The sequence below is a fragment of the Lissotriton vulgaris genome, chromosome 1_1 (genome assembly GCF_964263255.1).
Source record: "Lissotriton vulgaris chromosome 1_1, aLisVul1.2, whole genome shotgun sequence".
Classification (NCBI taxonomy): domain Eukaryota; kingdom Metazoa; phylum Chordata; class Amphibia; order Caudata; family Salamandridae; genus Lissotriton; species Lissotriton vulgaris.
The window spans coordinates 1,370,728,605-1,370,754,563 of record NC_141685.1 but is presented as its reverse complement, the minus strand read 5'-3'; the positions used below and the strand labels follow the sequence as shown (position 1 = coordinate 1,370,754,563).

The following is a 25,959-nucleotide window of genomic DNA, read 5'->3' as shown; positions in this document are numbered from 1 at the left end:
CCTATCACAGGAGTAGCCCTGAGTGTTCCGAATTATAATTTCTTCATGTCACTGTACGTTATTGAGCCCAAGTAGCTCGCCGTGATCGTATAGTGGTTAGTACTCTGCGTTGTGGCCGCAGCAACCTCGGTTCGAATCCGAGTCACGGCATTGTGGTTGGCAATGTCAAGGCAGCTGGGTTTTTCCTTTACAGAATTCCCAAATGTACCAGTTGTTTTTGTAAAATGTATATTAAAAACAGATCCTTTTCAATATTTAAACGATCTAACGACAAATTATTTAAACACACATGATTATAAGATGTAGGTATACTGTACTTACTGACATAAATTATCGTTCTTGAACATATTTGCGGTAAGGGGAGCGGAGCTCTCCCCCAGGCCAATCAGAATGCAGATGAATGCAGTTGCAGTTGAGTGACCTGTGTTGTGGCTGTCTACAGGGAATGCACATATGTAGCTGTCTCGCAGCCCAATTCAGACGTCAATTGAAGACAGGTTTTCATGCAAATAGAGCAGTAAGTGCAGAGAAATGCTCACTCTCTAAAAATTGCATTTATAAAATAGTAAGATTAAATCCAACCTCACCAGTAGATAGGATTTATCAATAAATAAATAAAGCTTCTCCTCTCTGATATGGAATTACCCCGCAAAAAGTATAAGGGAATACCCAATGCTAACCTATGAGAGGGGCAGACCTCACAGTAGTGAAAAATGTAATAGACTGTTTGATACTACTAGGACATACAAACTACCACAGTACATGTCTTACCTTTTACTTACATAGCATGATGCCCCTCGGACTACCTAGGGCCTACCTTAGGGGTTACTGATATGTAATAAAATTGGAGTTTAAGGCTTGGCAAGTAGTTTTAAATGCCAAGTCGAAGTGGCAGTACACTGCAGCACAGGCACTGCAGTAGCAGGCTTGAGACAGGTTTAAAATGCTATTTCTTTGGGCGGCACAATCAGTCCCTGGGTATATGGTATACCACTTTGCAAGGGGCTTTCAAGTAAATTAAATCTGTCAGTCAGGTATACTCCAATTATACACATGATTAGGGAAGAAGCACGTGCACTTCAGCACTGATTAGTAGCGATAAAGTGATCAGAGTCCTAAGGCCAACAAAAAGATACAGCAAAATGCGGAGGTGAAAAGCAATAAGGTGGGGTTGGAACCACCTTAAGAATGCAAGGTCTAACAAAAACGAACTAAGGATAACATGAGTAAAACATCAGGTTTCTCTACAGCATTTGGTGAGAAAAGTGGGCCTTCTTTTATCTTCCATAAATGCAATCTTTCACAGACCCCTTTATTATATAGCTCTTCCAGGAAAAAATATAAAGCACTTACAAAGGAGCCTCAAATACTCAAAGATGGTAGACTTCTGTAATATGGGCCATATACTAAAAGCAGCACGAAAACAGAGTGCAATAGGGTCCAAAAAACTTGAGTGACCCATGAGAGTATGCATGCAAGATTATGGTAATCCAAACTAGAGATATACGCCTGCAATTTTTGTTTTTAGGAGAGAATGTGCCTGCTGAAAAAAACATTATTTTTAAAAAGTGCATTGCAGAATATCAGGAATTTGCTGTGGGACACCTTGAAAACTTGCATACAGATTATGTGCACACACCTTACAGTTAGTTGTTGTGGCCGAGTGGTTAAGGCGATGGACTAGAAATCCATTGGAGTCCCACCGCGCAGGTTCGAATCCTGCCGACAACGAGAATCTTTTTAACATCGGCTACAATTTCAGAAGTTAACCTTTAGTATTTCTTCCATGTCAGTTTTATAAATAGGTGGCTTATTTTGGTGTCACTATTGCCATATCACATATTTATTATCGCTCCCCCTTTCATATCTTTGCTATAACTCTTGTCCTTCATTAGAGCTGGTGCAAACGCTTCAAATTATTATACCCTGGCTCTCTCGGTCATACCTGTGCATGCACTTGAAACTTACTTTACCAATAAAAGAAGCAAATAGAGAAATAAAATAAAAGTGCTAGCTGGATTAGGCAAACACACTTCATAAAACTGCATTTTCTTTGCTATTCTCCCCCGTGTTACAAGCTTAACTGCTCCCTGTGTAATTTCTCTTAACCTGCTGTTCCTGGAAGAGAATTTCATCTACAAGCTCTTTCTGTGTTTTTTCCTAGTCTTTTCTTTCCCTTTTCTTAGATTTGTAACTGTTCCTTTACGTGCTCTATTTAGGCGCCATTAATCTCATTTGAGCTCCTTGTACCTGCTGCTGTTTTCTCCACACCTCATACTGCCTTTTTCCTCTTTCTCTCTTTCTCTGCGGTTGGTGGCTACTTTCCAAAGCGTCTGATGCCCCAATGTTCCTTCGTCTTGTTGTCAGAAGTAAATTTGAAAAGCAACAAAATTAACAAGCCTTTACCACTCACACATGGTAGAAGTTTATACTTTAATTCAATGAGCTAAGAAAAGTGTGTTGTGGGGCCCCTACGAGCCATGGTGCTTGCTTCATCATAATTAGGCATGCAGTCATTAGCCACAGCTCTGATCATGGGTCACTGAGGTCAGTTTCAATAATTCCTCAAAAACCCATTGTGGTTGGCAATGTCACGGCAGTTTGGTTTTTCCTTTACAGAATTCCCAAATGTACCAGTTGTTTTTGTAAAATGTCTATTAAAAACAGATCCTTTTCAATATTTAAACGATCTAACGACAGATTATTTAAACACACATGATTATAAGATGTAGGTATACTGTACTTACTGACATAAATTATCGTTCTTGAACATATTTGCGGTAAGGGGAGCGGAGCTCTCCCCCAGGCCAATCAGAATGCAGATGAATGCAGTTGCAGTTGAGTGACCTGTGTTGTGGCTGTCTACAGGGAATGCACATATGTAGCTATCTCGCAGCCCAATCCAGACGTCAATTGAAGACAGGTTTTGACGCAAATAGAGCAGTAAGTGCAGAGAAATGCTCACTCTCTAAAAATGGCATTTATACAATAGTAAGATTAAATCCAACCTCACCAGTAGATAGGATTTATCAATAAATAAATAAAGCTTCTTCTCTCTGAAATGGAATTACCCCCCAAAAAGTATAAGGGAATACCCAATGCTAACCTATGAGAGGGTCAGACCTCACAGTAGTGAAAAGTGTAATAGACTGTTTGATACTACTAGGACATACAAACTACCACAGTACATGTCTTACCTTTTACTTACATAGCATGATGCCCCTAGGACTACCTAGGGCCTACCTTAGGGGTTACTGATATGTAATAAAATTGGAGTTTAAGGCTTGGCAAGTAGTTTTAAATGCCAAGTCGAAGTGGCAGTACACTGCAGCACAGGCACTGCAGTAGCAGGCTTGAGACAGGTTTGAAATGCTATTTCTTTGGGCGGCACAATCAGTCCCTGGGTATATGGTATACCACTTTACAAGGGGCTTTCAAGTAAATTAAATCTGTCAGTCAGGTATACTCCAATTATACACATGATTAGGGAAGAATCACGTGCACTTCAGCACTGATTAGTAGCGATAAAGTGATCAGAGTCCTAAGGCCAACAAAAAGATACAGCAAAATGCGGAGGTGAAAAGCAATAAGGTGGGGTTGGGACCACCTTAAGAATGCAAGGTCTAACAAAAACGAACTAAGGATAACATGAGTAAAACATCAGGTTTCTCTACAGCATTTGGTGAGACAAGTGGGCCTTCTTTTATCTTCCATAAATGCAATCTTTCCCGGACCCCTTTATTATATAGCTCTTCAAGGAAAAAATATAAAGCACTTACAAAGGAGCCTGAAATACTCAAAGATGGTAGACTTCTGTAATATGGGCCATATACTAAAAGCAGCACGAAAACAGAGTGCAATAGGGTCCAAAAAACTTGAGCGACCCATGAGAGTATGCATGCAAGCCTATGGTATTCCAAACTAGAGATATACGCATGCAATTTTTGTTTTTAGGAGAGAATGTGCCTGCTGAAAAAAACATTATTTTTAAAAAGTGCATTGCAGAATATCAGGAATTTGCTGTGGGACACCTTGAAAACTTGCATACAGATTATGTGCACACGCCTCACAGTCAGTTGTTGTGGCCGAGTGGTTAAGGCGATGGACTAGAAATCAATTGGGGTCTCCCCGCGCAGGTTCGAATCCTGCCGACAACGAGAAACTTTTTAACATCGGCTACAATTTCAGGAGTTAACCTTTAGTATTTCTTCAATGTCAGTTTTATAAATAGGTGGCTTATTTTGGTGTCACTATTGCCATATCACATATTTATTATCGCTCCCCCTTTCATATCTTTGCTATAACTCTCGTCCTTCATTAGCGCTGGTGCAAACGCTTCAAATTATTATACCCTGGCTCTCTCGGTCATACCTGTGCATGCACTTGAAACTTACTTTACCAATAAAAGAAGCAAATAGAGAAATAAAATAAAAGTGCTAGCTGGATTAGGCAAACACACTTCATAAAACCGCATTTTCTTTTCTATTCTCCCCCGTGTTACAAGCTTAACTGCTCCCTGTATAATTTCTCTTAACCTGCTGTTCCTGGAAGAGAATTTCATCTACTAGCTTTTTCCTAGTCTTTTCTTTCCCTTTTCTTAGATTTGTAACTGTTCCTTTACGTGCTCTATTTTGGCGCCATTAATCTCATTTGAGCTCCTTGTACCTGCTGCGGTTTTCTCCACACCTCATACTGCCTTTTCCCTCTTTCTCTCTTTCTCTGCGGTTGGTGGTTACTTTCCAAAGCGTCTGATGCCCCAATGTTCCTTCGTCTTGTTGTCAGACGTGAATTTGAAAAGCAACAAAATTAACATGCCTTTACCACTCACACATGGCAGAAGTTTATACTTTAATTCAAAGAGCTAAGAAAAGTGTGTTGTGGGGCCCCTACGAGCCATGGTGCTTGCTTCATCATAATTAGGCATGCAGTCATTAGCCACAGCTCTGATTATGGGTCACTGAGGTCAGTTTCAATAATTCCTCAAAAACCTAACCATGCAGTCCCCCCTAACTGTGTAGTTATCTTGCTTTACTGCTGTTTGTGTGATTAGCTGGGAGGATCTCACGGCAGCATCCTCCCAATAAAAGTGTAGATGGACCGTTCCTTAACTCTTTCTTGCTTCACATACAGATGGCTTGAGGAGGTACAGGGGAGATGCAGGTCTAATAAACAAACTAGAATATCTGCGTCAGGTGTGTTTCTCTGCATTGGTGTCCCATCACAGGCCCACCAGTGTATGTGTGATCTTTGACTCCTGCCAGTTCACAAGCAGGCGGCCAGGAAACGGTTTCAGCCTATCAACCACTGAGGAGATAAAGCCTTTGTATAAGGAATGAGGAAGCAATGAACACATTCAGCCTATCACAGGAGTAGCCCTGAGTGTTCCGAATTATAATTTCTTCATGTCACTGTACGTTATTGAGCCCAAGTAGCTCGCGGTGATCGTATAGTGGTTAGTACTCTGCATTGTGGCCGCAGCAACCTCGGTTCGAATCCGAGTCACGGCATTGTGATTGGCAATGTCACGGCAGTTGGGTTTTTCCTTTACAGAATTCCCAAATGTACCAGTTGTTTTTGTAAAATGTCTTTTAAAAACAGATCCTTTTCAATATTTAAACGATCTAACGACAAATTATTTAAACACATATGATTATAAGATGTAGGTATACTGTACTTACTGACATAAATTATCGTTCTTGAACATATTTGCAGTAAGGGGAGCGGAGCTCTCCCCCAGGCCAATCAGAATGCAGATGAATGCAGTTGCAGTTGAGTGACCTGTGTTGTGGCTGTCTACAGGGAATGCACATATGTAGCTGTCTCGCAGCCCAATTCAGACGTCAATTGAAAACAGGTTTTCATGCAAATAGAGCAGTAAGTGCAGAGAAATGCTCACTCTCTAAAAATGGCATTTATAAAATAGTAAGATTAAATCCAACCTCACCAGTAGATAGGATTTATCAATAAATAAATAAAGCTTCTCCTCTCTGATATGGAATTACCCCCCAAAAAGTATAAGGGAATACCCAATGCTAACCTATGAGAGGGGCAGACCTCACAGTAGTGAAAAATGTAATAGACTGTTTGATACTACTAGGACATACAAACTACCACAGTACATGTCTTACCTTTTACTTACATAGCATGATGCCCCTAGGACTACCTAGGGCCTACCTTAGGGGTTACTGATATGTAATAAAATTGGTGTTTAAGGCTTGGCAAGTAGTTTTAAATGCCAAGTCGAAGTGGCAGTACACTGCAGCACAGGCACTGCAGTAGCAGGCTTGAGAAAGGTTTGAAATGCTATTTCTTTGGGCGGCACAATCAGTCCCTGGGTATATGGTATACCACTTTGCAAGGGGCTTTCAAGTAAATTAAATCTGTCAGTCAGGTATACTCCAATTATACACATGATTAGGGAAGAAGCACGTGCACTTCAGCACTGATTAGTAGCGATAAAGTGATCAGAGTCCTAAGGCCAACAAAAAGATACAGCAAAATGCGGAGGTGAAAAGCAATAAGGTGGGGTTGGGACCACCTTAAGAATGCAAGGTCTAACAAAAACGAACTAAGGATAACATGAGTAAAACATCAGGTTTCTCTACAGCATTTGGTGAGACAAGTGGGCCTTCTTTTATCTTCCATAAATGCAATCTTTCCCGGACCCCTTTATTATATAGCTCTTCAAGGAAAAAATATAAAGCACTTACAAAGGAGCCTCAAATACTCAAAGATGGTAGACTTCTGTAATATGGGCCATATACTAAAAGCAGCACAAAAACAGAGTGCAATAGGGTCCCAAAAACGTGAGTGACCCATGAAAGTATGCATGCAAGCCTATGGTATTCCAAACTAGAGATATACGCATGCAATTTTTGTTTTTAGGAGAGAATGTGCCTGCTGAAAAAAACATTATTTTTAAAAAGTGCATTGCAGAATATCAGGAATTTGCTGTGGGACACCTTGAAAACTTGCATACAGATTATTTGCACACGCCTTACAGTCAGTTGTTGTGGCCGAGTGGTTAAGGCGATGGACTAGAAATCCATTGGGGTCTCCCCGCGCAGGGTCGAATCCTGCCGACAACGAGAATCTTTTTAACATCGGCTACAATTTCAGAAGTTAACCTTTAGTATTTCTTCCATGTCAGTTTTATAAATAGGTGGCTTATTTTGGTGTCACTATTGCCATATCACATATTTATTATCGCTCCCCCTTTCATATCTTTGCTATAACTCTCGTCCTTCATTAGCGCTGGTGCAAACGCTTCAAATTATTATACCCTGGCTCTCTCGGTCATACCTGTGCATTCACTTGAAACTTACTTTACCAATAAAAGAAGCAAATAGAGAAATAAAATAAAAGTGCTAGCTGGATTAGGCAAACACACTTCATAAAACTGCATTTTCTTTTCTATTCTCCCCCGTGTTACAAGCTTAACTGCTCCCTGTGAAATTTCTCTTAACCTGCTGTTCCTGGAAGAGAATTTCATCTACAAGCTCTTTCTGTGTTTTTTCCTAGTCTTTTCTTTCCCTTTTCTTAGATTTGTAACTGTTCCTTTACGTGCTCTATTTAGGCGCCATTAATCTCATTTGAGCTCCTTGTACCTGCTGCTGTTTTCTACACACCTCATACTGTCTTTTCCCTCTTTCTCTCTTTCTCTGCGGTTAGTGGCTACTTTCCAAAGCGTCTGATGCCCCAATGTTCCTTCGTCTTGTTGTCAGACGTGAATTTGAACCGCAATAAAATTAACAAGCCTTTACCACTCACACATGGCAGAAGTTTATACTTTAATTCAATGAGCTAAGAAAAGTGTGTTGTGGGGCCCCTACGAGCCATGGTGCTTGCTTCATCATAATTAGGCATGCAGTCATTAGCCACAGCTCTGATTATGGGTCACTGAGGTCAGTTTCAAAAATTCCTCAAAAACCTAACCATGCAGTCCCCCCTAACTGTGTAGTTATCTTGCTTTACTGCTGTTTGTGTGATTAGCTGGGAGGAGCTCACAGCAGCATCCTCCCAATAAAAGTGTAGATGGACCGTTCCTTAACTCTTTCTTGCTTCACATACAGATGGCTTGAGGAGGTACAGGGGAGATGCAGGTCTAATAAACAGAATAGAATATCTGCGCCAGGTGTGTTTCTCTGCATTGGTGTCCCATCACAGGTCCACCAGTGTATGTGTGATCTTTGACTCCTGCCAGTTCACAAGCAGGCGGCCAGGAAACGGTTTCAGCCTATCAACCACTGAGGAGATAAAGCCTTTGTATAAGGAATGAGGAAGCAATGAACACATTCAGCCTATCACAGGAGTAGCCATGAGTGTTCCGAATTATAATTTCTTCATGTCACTATACGTTATTGAGCCCAAGTAGCTCGCCGTGATCGTATAGTGGTTAGTACTCTGTGTTGTGGCCGCAGCAACCTCGGTTCGAATCCGAGTCACGGCATTGTGGTTGGCAATGTCACGTCAGTTGGGTTTTTCCTTTACAGAATTCCCAAATGTACCAGTTGTTTTTGTAAAATGTCTATTAAAAACAGATCCTTTTCAATATTTAAACGATCTAACGACAAATTATTTAAACACACATGATTATAAGATGTAGGTATACTGTACTTACTGACATAAATTATCGTTCTTGAACATTTTAGCGGTAAGGGGAGCGGAGCTCTCCCCCAGGCCAATCAGAATGCAGATGAATGCAGTTGCAGTTGAGTGACCTGTGTTGTGGCTGTCTACAGGGAATGCACATATGTAGCTGTCTCGCAGCCCAATCCAGACGTCAATTGAAGACAGGTTTCAATGCAAATAGAGCAGTAAGTGCAGAGAAATGCTCACTCTCTAAAAATGGCATTTATTCAATAGTAAGATTAAATCCAACCTCACCAGTAGATAGGATTTATCAATAAATAAATAAAGCTTCTCCTCTCTGATATGGAATTACCCCCCAAAAAGTATAAGGGAATACCCAATGCTAACCTATGAGAGGGGCAGACCTCACAGTAGTGAAAAATGTAATAGACTGTTTGATACTACTAGGACATACAAACTACCACAGTACATGTCTTACCTTTTACTTACATAGCATGATGCCCCTAGGACTACCTAGGGCCTACCTTAGGGGTTACTGATATGTAATAAAATTAAAGTTTAAGGCTTGGCAAGTAGTTTTAAATGCCAAGTCGAAGTGGCAGTACACTGCAGCACAGGTACTGCAGTAGCAGGCTTGAGACAGGTTTGAAATGCTATTTCTTTGGGCGGCACAATCAGTCCCTGGGTATATGGTATACCACTTTACAAGGGGCTTTCAAGTAAATTAAATCTGTCAGTCAGGTATACTCCAATTATACACATGATTAGGGAAGAAGCACGTGCACTTCAGCACTGATTAGTAGCGATAAAGTGATCAGAGTCCTAAGGCCAACAAAAAGATACAGCAAAATGCGGAGGTGAAAAGCAATAAGGTGGGGTTGGGACCTCCTTAAGAATGCAAGGTCTAACAAAAACGAACTAAGGATAACATGAGTAAAACATCAGGTTTCTCTACAGCATTTGGTGAGACAAGTAGGCCTTCTTTTATCTTCCATAAATGCAATCTTTCCCGGACCCCTTTATTATATAGATCTTCAAGGAAAAAATATAAAGCACTTACAAAGGAGCCTCAAATACTCAAAGATGGTAGACTTCTGTAATATGGGCCATATACTAAAAGCAGCACGAAAACAGAGTGCAATAGGGTCCTAAAAACTTGAGTGACCCATGAGAGTATGCATGCAAGCCTATGGTATTCCAAACTAGAGATATACACATGCAATTTTTGTTTTTAGGAGAGAATGTGCCTGCTGAAAAAAACATTATTTTTAAAAAGTACATTGCAGGGGGGCGTGGCTAGCAGCCAAGCATGGCGGCCGCATAGCGTGAGAGCTCCTGAGGGCACTGTGGCCTTAATCTAAATCCGACACACTTATCCGCTACCCTGCTCACCTGAAGCGGCGGCGTTTGGGTCCGGGACCGAAGCGGTGTCACCGGTCCGACTTTCAAGCAATTCGGAGGAGCAGAGCCAAGCGAATTCCAGGCGACAAGTCTGGGCCTACCAGCGGAAGAACAGCACCGGCCTTGAGTAGCACCCAGGCCCCGGCGGAAGTGCGACCAAGCCGGCCGGGAGGGGTGGACGCATCCCGGCACCCGCCTGACAACACACAACCTGCCTGGAACATTTAGTGGCATCGCCCTACGGCACACGTACAAACACGCCACCTGTACGGGACTGGCGCAACGCTCAGAAATGTGCCGATCTGGCCTTGGGCGCGCTGAGCGGCCCTGAGATCTCGACACTCCCCCCCCCTCGGGGGCCTGGCGGGCTGCTGGGAACGGTTGAGGCGATCTTCGCGCCTCGCTTGGCCGCAGGGTCGAAGTGGAAGCACATATTAGCCCCGATCAGAGGTGAGAGACATCGGTGCCCCCGGGGGACGGCGTCATACTGAGGATCCACGCAGGAGCTAGCGAAGGGGCCTCGGGGCCCACATACTGCCCGGTAGCATCAGCAGCCCTGGCATAGTAGAGACATAGATCCGGTGCACTGAGCGGGTGAGCTTGAGGCCTGCATGGCCTATGGGGGTACAGCTGCCCGGAACCAGACCCTGCGCCATCCGGAGTACCCGAGTGTGGTAGGCTTGCCCAGAGGACCCCAACTGGAGGCCGCTGGGACCGTTCCTGCTCAAGGTGGGATTATCGAGGGGCGAGAGCACAGATCACGGGGTGCGACCTACAGCGACTCAACCTGAAACTCATACAGCAACCGCCGGGACTCTCCTGCATCACCACAACGGCCAGTGAGGCCTGCACAGAGGGCGGAAGGTGATACTCTGTCTAACGCACACCAGCCTACTGCTCCCTGGCTGGTGCCTACAAACTGCGAAAGAGGTCGAGGCGCTGATCGCGACTAAACAAGGCAAGACTCCGGATTTCGCGAGCCCCAGCACCATGGCGGGCAAAGGCACTAGGAGTGGATCCACACAGGCCAAATTAGACAAATTTGCATACGGACAACAAGGTGAGCCTCAAAATGTAGGGCGAACCTCCACGGGTAACACTCAAGACGCAGAAGGAACGAAGAAAATAACGCTGGAAGACATTATGAAAACACTCTCAGAGGTAAAAACAACAGTGGGCGCCATCTCCTCTGAAGTCTCCTTGCTGCGAGCGGACTTTCACAAAATGGCGGAGAGGGTGTCGCAGGTAGAGGTGGTCACGAAATCGCTTATGGAAGACACCTCGGAACTACAAGTGGCCATGGAAAGAATGCAGAAAGTAACCAAGCTCCTACACGACAAGCTGGACGACCAAGAAGGGCGTTCGCGACGCAACAACGTGCGCATCCTTGGACTTCCAGAGACGGAGGGGAAGGGGGCCATGGACCTCTATGTGGAAGATCTCATCAAAAACAAACTGCAGCCCAAAGGCCTGTCCCACTTCTTCTCGGTGGAGAGGGCGCACAGAGTCCCGGGAGGCCCGCCCAAGACGGGAGCGGCACCAAGGCCTGTGCTGGCCCGGCTCTTCAATTTCAGGGACAGGGATGCGATCCTACTGGCGGCAAGAACCTCACCGCTGGTGCGGATCCAAAATGCAACCTTAGCCTTCTTCCCAGACTACACGGCAGAGGTGGCCAGGCGTCGTAAGTCCTTCACGGAGGTAAAAAAAGCACTACGGGATAGGGAATTGCCGTACTCCATGCTATTCCCCGCTAAACTGCGAATTGTGGCCAAAGGAAAGACTTGGTTTTTTGACACGGCGGAGGTGGCACAGGAATGGCTGGAGGGCTGGAGACCAGTGGGACAGCGACATCGCCCGCATCGAGACCGGCCGACACATCGTACCGAAAAGACAGTGAGCAATCAGAACTCCCAATCACCCTGTCAGGAAGGCGCGGAAGAAACGGAATCAGATCCTGAAAGGGACCCGCTGGACTCTGGACAATTGGCTCCGGTCTGAAGCCGGACTATATTCGTATGGGACTGAATGTGCCGCAAGGGCCATGGATCTGGCGTGGCTGAGTAAGGTGGGCACAGGCAGTGCCCGTAAGGGACTCACCAACCCCACGAGCAAGTAAGATGACTGGGGAAGGACTAAAGCACTCTGCAAAGTTGGGGAAACGGGCGGGGGTTGGTCCGTGGAGCAGGGTAGCAGGGTGGGGGGATGGAACTGAAGTTTTCTTGTTAGAATTCATGTTTTTGTTCATAGTCATCATTCAGCACTTACATTGTACTGCCACCCCGACATTTGTATGTCTCCTACACAGCATGGCATGAAGCGACACATGTGTTAGTCCTAAGGACACGCTGAGTGCAAGGCTCTCTCACCGACTCAATGGCCAGGGCACTTAACAACACGCCCGCTGAGGGCTCCCCTGTAACTACGGGGATACCCCCACTGCGCATGCTAACCTGGAATGTCAGAGGCCTGGGCGACAAAATTAAACGAGGCTTGGTACTGTAGGCCATAAAGCGACATAGCCCGGATTTGGTCCTCCTACAGGAAACCCACTTCACGGGTCCACCTGCAAAGCACTTGATAGGCGCGGCTATACCATGGCAATACACGCAGAATTCACTACCAGCTCCAGGGGAACGGGAATACTGGTGAAAAAATCATCCCCCTTTATCATAACAAGTCGCGTGGCGGACGACCAGGGTCGTTTTGCTGCAGTTCATGGTCAATGGGAGGGCAGATCTCTTAATGTAATATCGGTATATATCCCCCCAGCACTACACTCCGTGGCCCTACCTGCACTAGGCAAATTCCTCCTTGACCTCCCCGAGGGGGATACGATTGTTGGGGGGACTTTAATGCAATCATGGATCCACTTAAGGACACCTTTCCCTCTAGGGCCCGACCACGAGGAACTGCACCACTCTCGGATTTTGTAGAAGCCCTGGGCCTTGTAGACATCTGGCGACAATTGCATACCGAGGCTACTCAATACACTTATTACTCAGCTGTACATAATAGTTTATCCCGTATAGACTACTTCATGGCCCTGGGGTTGGGGCTGGAAATGGTTGATAAGGTGGACGTCCTGCCCAGGGGAATCTCTGATCATTCTCCAATTGTTCTATCGCTTACGACCGGGGGAAAAAAATGTGCACGGATCTACCCAATTTACCCCAACTTTTTAAAAATCCCCAAGATTCGGAAGAAACTCAAACTTGTGACGACGCAGTATTTTGCTGAAAATACAGGCACGGTGGTATCGCCATCCATCTTGTGGGAGGCGTACAAAACAGTCCTCCGGGGGACGGCCATTGCAACAATAACGGGGCACAAACGGGATTCCCGGAAGGAACTCACAGACTTAGAACTGGCACTCAACACAGCTAACAATGCACACATGACAGACCCCTCCCCGACCACGACACACACCCTCATGGTTCGGCAACAACAATACCTGTCTCACCTTAAAACGACAGAGAAGGGGTACGTTAAACACAGAATATACGATGTGGGAGACAAAGCGGGTCGAATGCTGGCATGGCTAGATAAGAGGGGGAGTGGAGCGAGAGGTATTCAGAGACTACACACGGAGGATGGGCGGACACTGACACACCCAGAGGACATAGTTTGCGCATTGGCACAACATTATCAAACAATATATACACCAGACCGGATGGTCACACAGCAAATGGCAGCAGCAACACTAGCGGATATTGCCATCCCCAGCATTACACAGGAGGACAGGGGTACCCTAGAAGTAGACCCGACGGAGGAGGAAATTCAGCTGGCGATCCAGGCGTTACAGTCTGGAAAAGCACTGGGCCCGAATGGGATACCCGTGGAATGGTACAAGTCCATGGCTCCAGAACTCAGTGCCCCACTGCTGGCCATGTATTTGGAAAGCAGGGATAGAGCTGAGTTGCCACTGGATCAACGCACGGCCACAATTGTGGCGATACCCAAACCGGGGAAACCCCCGACTGAGTGTACCTCGTATCGCCCGATATCGTTACTGAATATTGAGGCCAAGATATTAGCTAAGCTTCTAGCCACCCGTTTGCTGCCCCACCTCAGTACCCTGATCCACCCTGACCAGTCGGGCTTTATGCCTCACCGGAGCACTGCGATGAATCTCCGGAGAGTACATGGTGTGATGGCCCGTGCACACCTCCTCTCGGAACAGGCTGTGATTCTCTCTCTCGACGCAAAAATGGCGTTCGACCTCGTAGAGTGGGAGTATCTCTTGATGGTGCTCGAACGTATGGGATTTGGGCCGAAATATATAGCTTGGATACGGCTGCTTTATACGAAGCCCGTCGCGCAGGTGGTGGCCAACGGCCACATATCACCGAGGTTCCTATTAGGCAGGGGGACTAGACAGGGTTGCCCCTTGTCTCCCTTGCTCTTCGCGCTAGTGCTTGAACCCCTGGCAATTCAGATCAGGTCTACGCCCTTGTTTGCAGGCATTAAATGGGAGGAGGGATGGGAGGACAAAGTCTCATTATACGCCGACGACATGCTCATTTACATGACTACACCTGACACCGGCGTCCCGGCCCTGCTAGACCTCTGTAACACCCACGGACGCACATCGGGCTACACCCTAAATTGGTCGAAATCTGTCATGTATACACTAAAAGGCCCGGCGCCGAGGTTGCAAGATGACTGTTCTCTGCTTACGACGACGACCTCCTTCAAATACTTAGGTATTGTCATCACGAGCAAGGAAGCAGACTTTTTTGCCAGTAACTTAAAACCGCCTATGGATCGCCTACGGGCGGACGTTAAGCATTGGGCGGCCCTGCCCCTGACCCTACTGGGTAGGGCAGCGTTATACAAAATGATGGCGCTCCCGAGGCTCCTCTATGTCCTAGAAAATACCCCGCACCTAGTGCAACCGCGATACTTCAAGCAGATCGTGGCGCTGGTCACTACCTTGCACTGGGATACTGGCCCGGCACGTATAGCCTACGACAAGTTGGTTAAAAGCTGGTATGAGGGGGAAATAGCGCTCCCCAACATTCAACTATATTACTGGGCGGCCCAGCTTAAAATAATAAACTATTGGATCCACGCCCCAAAAGAGGACCCGGCCTATCGGGCGGATTGGTCACAGCTTGGGACGGACTGTATGCTGTCTGTGCTCTACAATAAGTCACAACTTAAGAGCCTACTCGGTCCGACCAAACACACGGCGACCCTATGGCACATGGCACAGGCCCGATTGGGATGGGCAGGTCGAATCACCAAAATGACACCATTATGGGACACAAAGACATTGGGAAACCTCAGAGGCTATAAGGGTTTTGAGCGGTGGGACTCCATAGGCATTTCCACGGTAGGGGACCTCTGGGATAATGACACAGTAGTACCATTTCCACACCTACAACAGCAATATAACCTCGGACCCACAGAAACATTCAGATATGTACAAATTAGGCATGCATTACTACGGGCAATTCCTGCAGGTACCACTCTGCCGGACTCCTCCCCGTTAGAAGATAGACTGCTAACGGAATTCATGATCCAAAGCGCTACCTCCCTCACGTACAAAAAACTGATCAATAATCTCAAAGACCCAACGCTGAAACTTAAAGAAAGGTGGGAGGGGGAAATAGGTGAGACAGATGAATTTGAGTGGAATGAGGCGCTGGCCTCCCCGAGAGAGGTTGGAATCTCAAGTAAGCTCAGACTGGTGCAACTTAAAATCCTGCACCGCATCTACTACACCAGGACACTGCTGCATAAAATACTGAGAGCGCCGCATCCATTTTGTTTGAGAGGCTGCGGGGAAGAGGGGACACTGCTTCACACATTATGGGAATGCCCACTGTGAGAAGGTGGCCTAATATGCAGTGCTCACTATTCTAGTGAACACTATGTATCAGTCCAGCAACCCTTATTGATGATTGGTTGTAAGTCAACCTTATAGACCAGCTATCCTAGTAGCGTGGATACGAGCAGTCTAAGGCTAAAGACTCGAGAGGGCGTGTTAAGCCAGCTGTTTACCACACATATACCCCTTGAATACCCAGTGAAAGGACACCACTCAAGTGTTATGAAAATAAACAAGATATTTATTAAGAATCACAACAGCCCTGTACTCTTTATGAGGACAGGGTACTAAGCACAAAACAAAACTCTTACGAAAATACTTAAGTTAGCACAGTATATACAAATGCCCGAGGGGCACGGAAAACCATATACTCTGAAAGTGGAATGCGAAATTACTAGCAGGTAAGTACAGTACTAATAGGCTTTGGAATCGCTAGGTCTTGACTATAGAATCTTCAGATTACTTCTAGGAGGCCTAGGGGACTCGGGTGCAGAGTGTGCACTCTCACGCGGGATGCGGGACAAAGTCTATGGTAGCTAGATTTCAGACAGTTAGTGTTCTCGGGCGAACCCGACCTGGTAGGAGGAAAACGAAAGTGGATTCTGACCCTTGGATAGTGAGGCTATGCTGGGGCACCGAAATGCCGAAGTTACCTAGCCCAGGGGCTGCAGCTGCATAGGTCTCAAAAGACGTCGGGAATCCTCGTAGACGGACCAGGAGCCTGGAAGAAGGAAGTTGCTGGCAGGCGACCAGTGAAGAAAGTTCGATGGATCCAAGCCTGGATCGAAGAGAGATGACACCTGAAAGCAGAGGGGACCAAGTTCGAGACTACTAGCCAGTAGTCAGGTGGCACCAGGAGGGCACCGGATGGTAGTCACCTCGACTAGGTGAGTGGGTGACGCTGTGCTCGCAGATCTCACGGACCAGGAGGCGTTGTCGGCGACCAGGATGGAGGAGCGAGCTGTCCCACGATGGATGAAGCTGTCGGCGTCGCTGGACCCAGGATTGGGCAACAAAGCCTTGGCAAATTCAAGCCCACGCGGTGGACTCAAAATGGCGTCTGGAGTGGACCAGGAGGGTCCGGGGTGCTTCTCTTGAAGAAGGAAGCAAGGGCCAGTCTGGAGCAACCAGACCAGCAGCAGTGATGTCGTCGGGCGTCGTGAAGAAGGCCACAAGCCAGCCGGCTAGTAGCCACACAGCGCGGTGAGCAGGCAAAAGCAGAAGGGCCCCACGCAGATCGTGGAGATGCTGGAGGGCTGATCTTCGGTGCTGGAGCTGCTCAGGGTTGGGGCTTCTCGGACCCCAAAGCACTCACCAGTGGAGCACACGGTGGGCTTGTTGCAAAGAAGTCGTGCAGTCTTGGCGATCGTCGGTCCCTCGAGGTCTCGTCGCACTCACAGTTCTCAGCTTGGCTGTAGAGGTGAGTAGAGGTCAGAGGTGCCAGGGAAGCTGGGTCTCGTCAAGCTGGGTCATCGGATTCCTGAGGAAGGACTTGCAGCAGACCGCAGTGTTCTTAGGATGGTACCCGCTTGATGCAGGGTGACTACTCCTTAGCCACAAGGGAGAATCTTGAGGAAGAAATCTTGATGTCCTTTCGTAGAAAGTCGTGTCTTGATTCCAAAGATGATCTAATTTGAACAGGGGGCCCGCTCCTATCTTTATACTAAGAAAAGGGGCTGACCCGGTGACTAGGTCCTGCCTATGGGTGGGACTAGGAGGGGGGTGGTTACACCCCTCTCCCATGCCGGACTTCCCCAGGCCAGGGGCTGGTGTGCCCCTGGAACTGGTTCAGACTGGCCTATGCGTAGTGAGCACCGGGGTGCCACTCAGCAGTCACCTTCCTGTAAAGCCCTGCCTGCCCAGGATACACAAAACCATGTCTGGGACGGTGCTAGCACCGCCCCTGACAGGAAACCCTTTGTCCAGGCTCCCCTCCCTGGAAGGTCTCCCAGCTGCAGGGGGTCAGACTCGTGTCTGTGGTGGCAGCATCCATTTTGTGGAGCTGAGGCTTCGTTTAACTTTAATCGGGGTTCACAGTTACATACATGTCGTGTCCCTCTAGAAGGGTGGAATGCTAACCCCGTCGCCAGAATTGGCGAGGGGTTAGTATTCCAATTCGTATGACACCTTACTCGACATGTTTTGATAAAGCAATACCAAAGATAGCATTTAACCGCGAGGATTATAATGCACTTAAGAGTATATGGTATGCGATATCATGGAACAGCTATTAGGACTTGGTTCCGCAAGCTGCAGACAGGCTCAGCTCATGCCAGAGCACCAGCTCACACGATTCCAAGCACTCTGCCTTCAGGATTGTTAAGGCCTGACATAGGAGTGACTTATAGGAATCTGTGTGTTCATTTTTAGGGTTAGATATAGGTATACTATATCTACAGCAAAGGGTGATTACACGACTTTGCCCCAGCTGTCATGCAGCCAGTTGTGTCAAATTTAGGAGGCCAGCCAGGGGTGGCATAATACATGCTTCAGCCCCTGGTAGGCCCTGGGTACACCTATGCCCTGAGTTACAGGGTCTAATAAGGTGGCCCAGTACCAATTGGTAAATGCACCTAGGGTACATGTTGTAATTTAGAGAGAGAACAGCCAGGCTGTGGGTCTGATTGGCAGGCCCACAGCCAGAGAAAGTCGTAAACCAGTGAAACAAAAGCAAAAAATCTGGGTGATCATAGGATTGCAGACCCTACTCTCCTACACCCACAAATACGAGAATTCTGGAGACAGATAATGCGCTCGATCTCACAGGCCCTTAAACTTTCTATACTACCTGAACCACTCAAATGCCTTTTGAACATCTGGGACCCCAATGACCTGGGTAGATATGAACTGATTTGGGCAACTTTGGCTATGACAGTGGCCAAGCGGGATATAGCACAGAAGTGGGGCGCACCAGAACTACCCACCACAAGCAGGTGGGCTAAGAACATGGACATCCTGATGGTAACAGAAAGGGCAGTGTATGTCCTACGCGCGGCGCCCCGCAAGTGGAACAAAGTCTGGGCGGCGTGGAATATATACAGAGGAGAAATCTGCGACCCCTTACCGGAGGGAGACGACCTGGACTCAGAGGGGGAGGAGGAGTAGCAAAGCGGATAGGGGATGTCAACCTCAGCAAAACAACAGTACGATGTTGTTGGCTTTGACCTGGCTATGTACCGACGTACACGCTGAGAAAAATGCTGGTACGGGAAGTGGGTGGAGACACAATGGCAATGATGACACATGGTTTGGGGGGGGGAGGGATGTTTGTTGTTTCTGTACTATAAAAAATGAGGCTACCGTTGAATCGTACACGAAGGGGGGGGGGTAATAGAAGACTACGGTACATGCGAATGGACCGCCTGATAACGTATCTACGAGTCTTCAAAGGTTTAATGCAATTACTTGCTAAAGTGATGTTACTTGTCACGTACGAAAAGTTAAATGTACAAACTGTAACCAATAACATATGACTGTATGATGCTGGCTAACCACTATTCCTTCCTATTAATAAAGATTTTTTTAAAAAAAGTGCATTGCAGAATATCAGGAATTTGCTGTGGGACACCTTGAAAACTTGCATACAGATTATGTGCACACGCCTCACAGTCAGTTATTGTGGCAGAGTGGTTAAGGCGATGGACTAGAAATCCAGTGGGGTCTCCCCGCGCAGGTTTGAATCCTGCCGACAACGAGAATCTTTTTAACATCGGCTACAATTTCAGACGTTAACCTTTAGTATTTCTTCCATGTCAGTTTTATAAATAGGTGGCTTATTTTGGTGTCACTATTGCCATATCACATATTTATTATCGCTCCCCCTTTCATATCTTTGCTATAACTCTCGTCCTTCATTAGCGCTGGTGCAAACGCTTCAAATTATTATACCCTGGCTCTCTCGGTCATACCTGTGCATCGCACTTGAAACTTACTTTACCAATAAAAGAAGCAAATAGAGAAATAAAATAAAAGTGCTAGCTGGATTAGGCAAACACACTTCATAAAACTGCATTTTCTTTTCTATTCTCCCCCGTGTTACAAGCTTAACTGCTCCCTGTGTAATTTCTCCTAACCTGCTGTTCCTGGAAGAGAATTTCATCTACAAGCTCTTTCTGTGTTTTTTCCTAGTCTTTTCTTTCCATTTTCTTAGATTTGTAACTGTTCCTTTACGTGCTCTACTGAGGCGCCATTAATCTCATTTGAGCTCCTTGTACCTGCTGCTGTTTTCTCCACACCTCATACTGTCTTTTCCCTCTTTCTCTCTTTCTCTGCGGTTGGTGGCTACTTTCCAAAGCGTCTGATGCCCCAATGTTCCTTCGTCTTGTTGTCAGACGTGAATTTGAAAAGCAGCAAAATTAACAAGCCTTTACCACTCACACATGGCAGAAGTTTATACTTTAATTCAATGAGCTAAGAAAAGTGTGTTGTGGGGCCCCTACGAGCCATGGTGCTTGCTTCATCATAATTAGGCATGCAGTCATTAGCCACAGCTCTGATTATGGGTCAATGAGGTCAGTTTCAATAATTCCTCAAAAACCTAACCATGCAGTCCCCCCTAACTGTGTAGTCATCTTGCTTTACTGCTGTTTGTGTGATTAGCTGGGAGGAGCTCACGGCAGCATCCTCCCAATAAAAGTGTAGATGGACCGTTCCTTAATTCTTTCTTGTTTCACATACAGATGGCTTGAGGAGGTACAGGGGAGATGCAGGTCTAATAAACAGAATAGAATATCTGCGCCGGGTGTGTTTCTCTGCATTGGTGTCCCATCACAGGCCCACCAGTGTATGTGTGATCTTTGACTCCTGCCAGTTCACAAGCAGGCGGCCACGAAACGGTTTCAGCCTATCAACCACTGAGGAGATAAAGCCTTTGTATAAGGAATGAGGAAGCAATGAACACATTCAGCCTATCACAGGAGTAGCCCTGAGTGTTCCGAATTATAATTTCTTCATGTCACTGTACGTTATCGAGCCCAAGTAGCTCGCCATGATCGTATAGTGGTTAGTACTCTGCGTTGTGGCTGCAGCAACCTCGGTTTGAATCCGAGTCACGGCTTTGTGGTTGGCAATGTCACGGCAGTTGGGTTTTTCCTTTACAGAATTCCCAAATGTACCAGTTGTTTTTGTAAAATGTCTATTAAAAACAGATCCTTTTCAATATTTAAACGATCTCACGACAAATTATTTAAACACACATGATTATAAGATGTAGGTATACTGTACTTACTGACGTAAATTATCGTTCTTGAACATATTTGCGGTAAGGGGAGCGGAGCTCTCCCCCAGGCCAATCAGAATGCAGATGAATGCAGTTGCAGTTGAGTGACCTGTGTTGTGGCTGTCTACAGGGAATGCACATATGTAGCTGTCTCGCAGCCCAATCCAGACGTCAATCGAAGGCAGGTTTCAATGCAAATAGAGCAGTAAGTGCAGAGAAATGCTCACTCTCTAAAAATGGCATTTATACAATAGTAAGATTAAATCCAACCTCACCAGTAGATAGGATTTATCAATAAATAAATAAAGCTTCTCCTCTCTGATATGGAATTACCCCCAAAAAAGTATAAGGGAATACCCAATGCTAACCTATGAGAGGGGCAGACCTCACAGTAGTGAAAAATGTAATAGACTGTTTGATACTACTAGGACATACAAACTACCACAGTACATGTCTTACCTTTTACTTACATAGCATGATGCCCCTAGGACTACCTAGGGCCTACCTTAGGGGTTACTGATATGTAATAAAATTGGAGTTTAAGGCTTGGCAAGTAGTTTTAAATGCCAAGTCGAAGTGGCAGTACACTGCAGCACAGGCACTGCAGTAGCAGGCTTGAGACAGGTTTGAAATGCTATTTCTTTGGGCGGCACAATCAGTCCCTGGGTATATGGTATACCACTTTACAAGGGGCTTTCAAGTAAATTAAATCTGTCAGTCAGGTATACTCCAATTATACACATGATAAGGGAAGAAGCACGTGCACTTCAGCACTGATTAGTAGCGATAAAGTGATCAGAGTCCTAAGGCCAACAAAAAGATACAGCAAAATGCGGAGGTGAAAAGCAATAAGGTGGGGTTGGGACCACCTTAAGAATGCAAGGTCTAACAAAAACGAACTAAGGATAACATGAGTAAAACATCAGGTTTCTCTACAGCATTTGGTGAGACAAGTGGGCCTTCTTTTATCTTCCATAAATGCAATCCTTCCCGGACCCCTTTATTATATAGCTCTTCAAGGAAAAAATATAAAGCACTTACAAAGGAGCCTCAAATACTCAAAGATGGTAGACTTCTGTAATATGGGCCATATACTAAAAGCAGCACGAAAACAGAGTGCAATAGGGTCCAAAAAACTTGAGTGACCCATGAGAGTTTGCATGCAAGCCTATGGTATTCCAAACTAGAGATATACGCATCCAATTTTTGTTTTTAGGAGAGAATGTGCCTGCTGAAAAAAACATTATTTTTAAAAAGTGCATTGCAGAATATCAGTAATTTGCTGTGGGACACCTTGAAAATTTGCATACAGATTATGTGCACACACCTTACAGTCAGTTGTTGTGGCCGAGTGGTTAAGGCGATGGACAAGAAATCCATTGGGGTCTCCCCGCGCAGGTTCGAATCCTGCCGACAACGAGAATCTTTTTAACATCGGCTACAATTTCAGAAGTTAACCTTTAGTATTTCTTCCATGTCAGTTTTATAAATAGGTGGCTTATTTTGGTGTCACTATTGCCATATCACATATTTATTATCGCTCCCCCTTTCATATCTTTGCTATAACTCTCGTCCTTCATTAGCGCTGGTGCAAACGCTTCAAATTATTATACCCTGGCTCTCTCGTTCATACCTGTGCATGCACTTGAAACTTACTTTACCAATAAAAGAAGCAAATAGAGAAATAAAATAAAAGTGCTAGCTGGATTAGGCAAACACACTTCATAAAACTGCATTTTATTTTCTATTCTCCCCCGTGTTACAAGCTTAACTGCTCCCTGTGTAATTTCTCTTAACCTGCTGTTCCTGGAAAAGAATTTCATCTACAAGCTCTTTCTGTGTTTTTTCCTAGTCTTTTCTTTCCCTTTTCTTAGATTTGTAACTGTTCCTTTACGTGCTCTATTTAGGCACCATTAATCTCATTTGAGCTCCTTGTACCTGCTGCTGTTTTCTCCACACCTCATACTGCCTTTTCCCTCTTTCTCTCTTTCTCTGCGGTTGGTGGCTACTTTCCAAAGCGTCTGATGCCCCAATGTTCCTTCGTCTTGTTGTCAGACGTGAATTCGAAAAGCAACAAAATTAACAAGCCTTTACCACTCACACATGGCAGAAGTTTATACTTTAATTCAATGAGCTAAGAAAAGTGTGTTGTGGGGCCCCTACGAGCCATGGTGCTTGCTTCATCATAATTAGGCATGCAGTCATTAGCCACAGCTCTGATTATGGGTCACTGAGGTCAGTTTCAATAATTCCTCAAAAACCTAACCATGCAGTCCCCCCTAACTGTGTAGTTATCTTGCTTTACTGCTGTTTGTGTGATTAGCTGGGAGGAGCTCACGGCAGCATCCTCCCAATAAAAGAGTAGATGGACTGTTCCTTAACTCTTTCTTGCTTCACATACAGATGGCTTGAGGAGGTACAGGGGAGATGCAGGTCTAATAAACAGAATAGAATATCTGCGCCAGGTGTGTTTCTCTGCATTGGTGTCCCATCACAGGCCCACCAGTGTATGTGTGATCTTTGTCTCCTGCCAGTTCACAAGCAGGCGGCCAGGAAACGGTTTCAGCCTATCAACCACTGAGGAGATAAAGCCTTTGTATAAGGAATGAGGAAGCAATGAACACATTCAGCCTATCACAGGAGTAGCCCTGAGTATGCCGAATTATAATTTCTTCATGTCACTGTACATTATTGAGCCCAAGTAGCTCGCCGTGATCGTATAATGGTTAGTACTCTGCGTTGTGGCCGCAACAACCTCGGTTCGAATCCGAGTCACGGCATTGTGGTTGGCAATGTCAGGGCAGTTGGGTTTTTCCTTTACAGAATTCCCAAATGTACCAGTTGTTTTTGTAAACTGTCTATTAAAAACAGATCCTTTTCAATATTTAAACGATCTAACAACAAATTATTTAAACACACATGATTATAAGATGTAGGTATACTGTACTTACTGACATAAATTATCGTTCTTGAACATATTTGCGGTAAGGGGAGCGGAGCTCTCCCCCACGCTAATCAGAATGCAGATGAATGCAGTTGCAGTTGAGTGACCTGTGTTGTGGCTGTCTACAGGGAATGCACATATGTAGCTGTCTCGCAGCCTAATCCAGACGTCAATCGAAGACAGGTTTCAATGCAAATAGAGCAGTAAGTGCAGAGAAATGCTCACTCTCTAAAAATTGCATTTATTCAATAGTAAGATTAAATCCAACCTCACCAGTAGATAGGATTTATCAATAAATAAATAAAGCTTCTCCTCTCTGATATGGAATTACCCCCCAAAAAGTATAAGGGAATACCCAATGCTAACCTATGAGAGGGGCAGACCTCACAGTAGTGAAAAATGTAATAGACTGTTTGATACTACTAGGACATACAAACTACCACAGTACATGTCTTACCTTTTACTTACATAGCATGATGCCCCTAGGACTACCTAGGGCCTACCTTAGGGGTTACTGATATGTAATAAAATTGATGTTTAAGGCTTGGCAAGTAGTTTTAAATGCCAAGTCGAAGTGGCAGTACACTGCAGCACAGGCACTGCAGTAGCAGGCTTGAGACAGGTTTGAAATGCTATTTATTTGGGCCGCACAATCAGTCCCTGGGTATATGGTCTACCACTTTACAAGGGGCTTTCAAGTAAATTAAATCTGTCAGTCAGGTATACTCCAATTATACACATGATTAGGGAAGAAGCACGTGCACTTCAGCACTGATTAGTAGCGATAAAGTGATCAGAGTCCTAAGGCCAACAAAAAGATACAGCAAAATGCGGAGGTGAAAAGCAATAAGGTGGGGTTGGGACCACCTTAAGAATGCAAGGTCTAACAAAAACGAACTAAGGATAACATGAATAAAACATCAGGTTTCTCTACAGCATTTGGTGAGACAAGTGGGCCTTCTTTTATCTTCCATAAATGGAATCTTTCCCGGACCCCTTTATTATATAGCTCTTCAAGGAAAAAATATAAAGCACTTACAAAGGAGCCTCAAATACTCAAAGATGGTAGACTTCTGTAATATGGGCCATATACTAAAAGCAGCACGAAAACAGAGTGCAATAGGGTCCAAAAAACTTGAGTGACCCATGAGAGTATGCATGCAAGCCTATGGTATTCCAAACTAGAGATATACGCATTCAATTTTTGTTTTTACGAGAGAATGTGCCTGCTGAAAAAAACATTATTTTTAAAAAGTGCATTGCAGAATATCAGGAATTTGCTGTGGAACACCTTGAAAACTTGCATACAGATTATGTGCACATGCCTTACAGTCGGTTGTTGTGGCCGAGTGGTTAAGGCGATGGACTAGAAATCCATTGGTGTCTCCCCGCGCAGGTTCGAATCCTGCCGACAACGAGAATCTTTTTAACATCGGCTACAATTTCAGAAGTTAACCTTTAGTATTTCTTCCGTGTCAGTTTTATAAATAGGTGGCTTATTTTGGTGTCACTATTGCCATATCACATATTTATTATCGCTCCCCCTTTCATATCTTTGCTATAACTCTCGTCCTTCATTAGCGCTGGTGCAAACGCTTCAAATTATTATACCCTGGCTCTCTCGGTCATACCTGTGCATGCACTTGAAACTTACTTTACCAATAAAAGAAGCAAATAGAGAAATAAAATAAAAATGCTAGCTGGATTAGGCAAACACACTTCATAAAACTGCATTTTTTTTCTATTCTCCCCCGTGTTACAAGCTTAACTGCTCCCTGTGTAATTTCTCCTAACCTGCTGTTCCTGGAAGAGAATTTCATCTACAAGCTCTTTCTGTGTTTTTTCCTAGTCTTTTCTTTCCCTTTTCTTAGATTTGTAACTGTTCCTTTACGTGCTCTACTGAGGCGCCATTAATCTCATTTGAGCTCCGTGTACCTGCTGCTGTTTTCTCCACACCTCATACTGTCTTTT

The 25,959-nt window shown here is 45.3% G+C and overlaps 5 non-coding genes across 5 annotated transcripts; all 5 read left to right on the top strand.

Moving 5' to 3' along the window:
- Positions 1-78: 78 nt before the first annotated feature.
- TRNAH-GUG (transfer RNA histidin (anticodon GUG)) lies at positions 79-150 on the top strand. Its single transcript has one exon. It is a non-coding gene; the product is annotated as a tRNA-His (tRNA).
- Positions 151-4,075: 3,925 nt separating this feature from the next.
- On the top strand, positions 4,076-4,157 carry TRNAS-AGA (transfer RNA serine (anticodon AGA)). The gene has a single exon. It is a non-coding gene; the product is annotated as a tRNA-Ser (tRNA).
- A 4,220-nt stretch (positions 4,158-8,377) lies between these two features.
- On the top strand, positions 8,378-8,449 carry TRNAH-GUG (transfer RNA histidin (anticodon GUG)). Its single transcript has one exon. It is a non-coding gene; the product is annotated as a tRNA-His (tRNA).
- A 13,932-nt stretch (positions 8,450-22,381) lies between these two features.
- Positions 22,382-22,463, top strand: TRNAS-AGA (transfer RNA serine (anticodon AGA)). The gene has a single exon. It is a non-coding gene; the product is annotated as a tRNA-Ser (tRNA).
- Positions 22,464-25,323: 2,860 nt separating this feature from the next.
- On the top strand, positions 25,324-25,405 carry TRNAS-AGA (transfer RNA serine (anticodon AGA)). The gene has a single exon. It is a non-coding gene; the product is annotated as a tRNA-Ser (tRNA).
- The last annotated feature ends 554 nt before the right edge of the window (positions 25,406-25,959 follow it).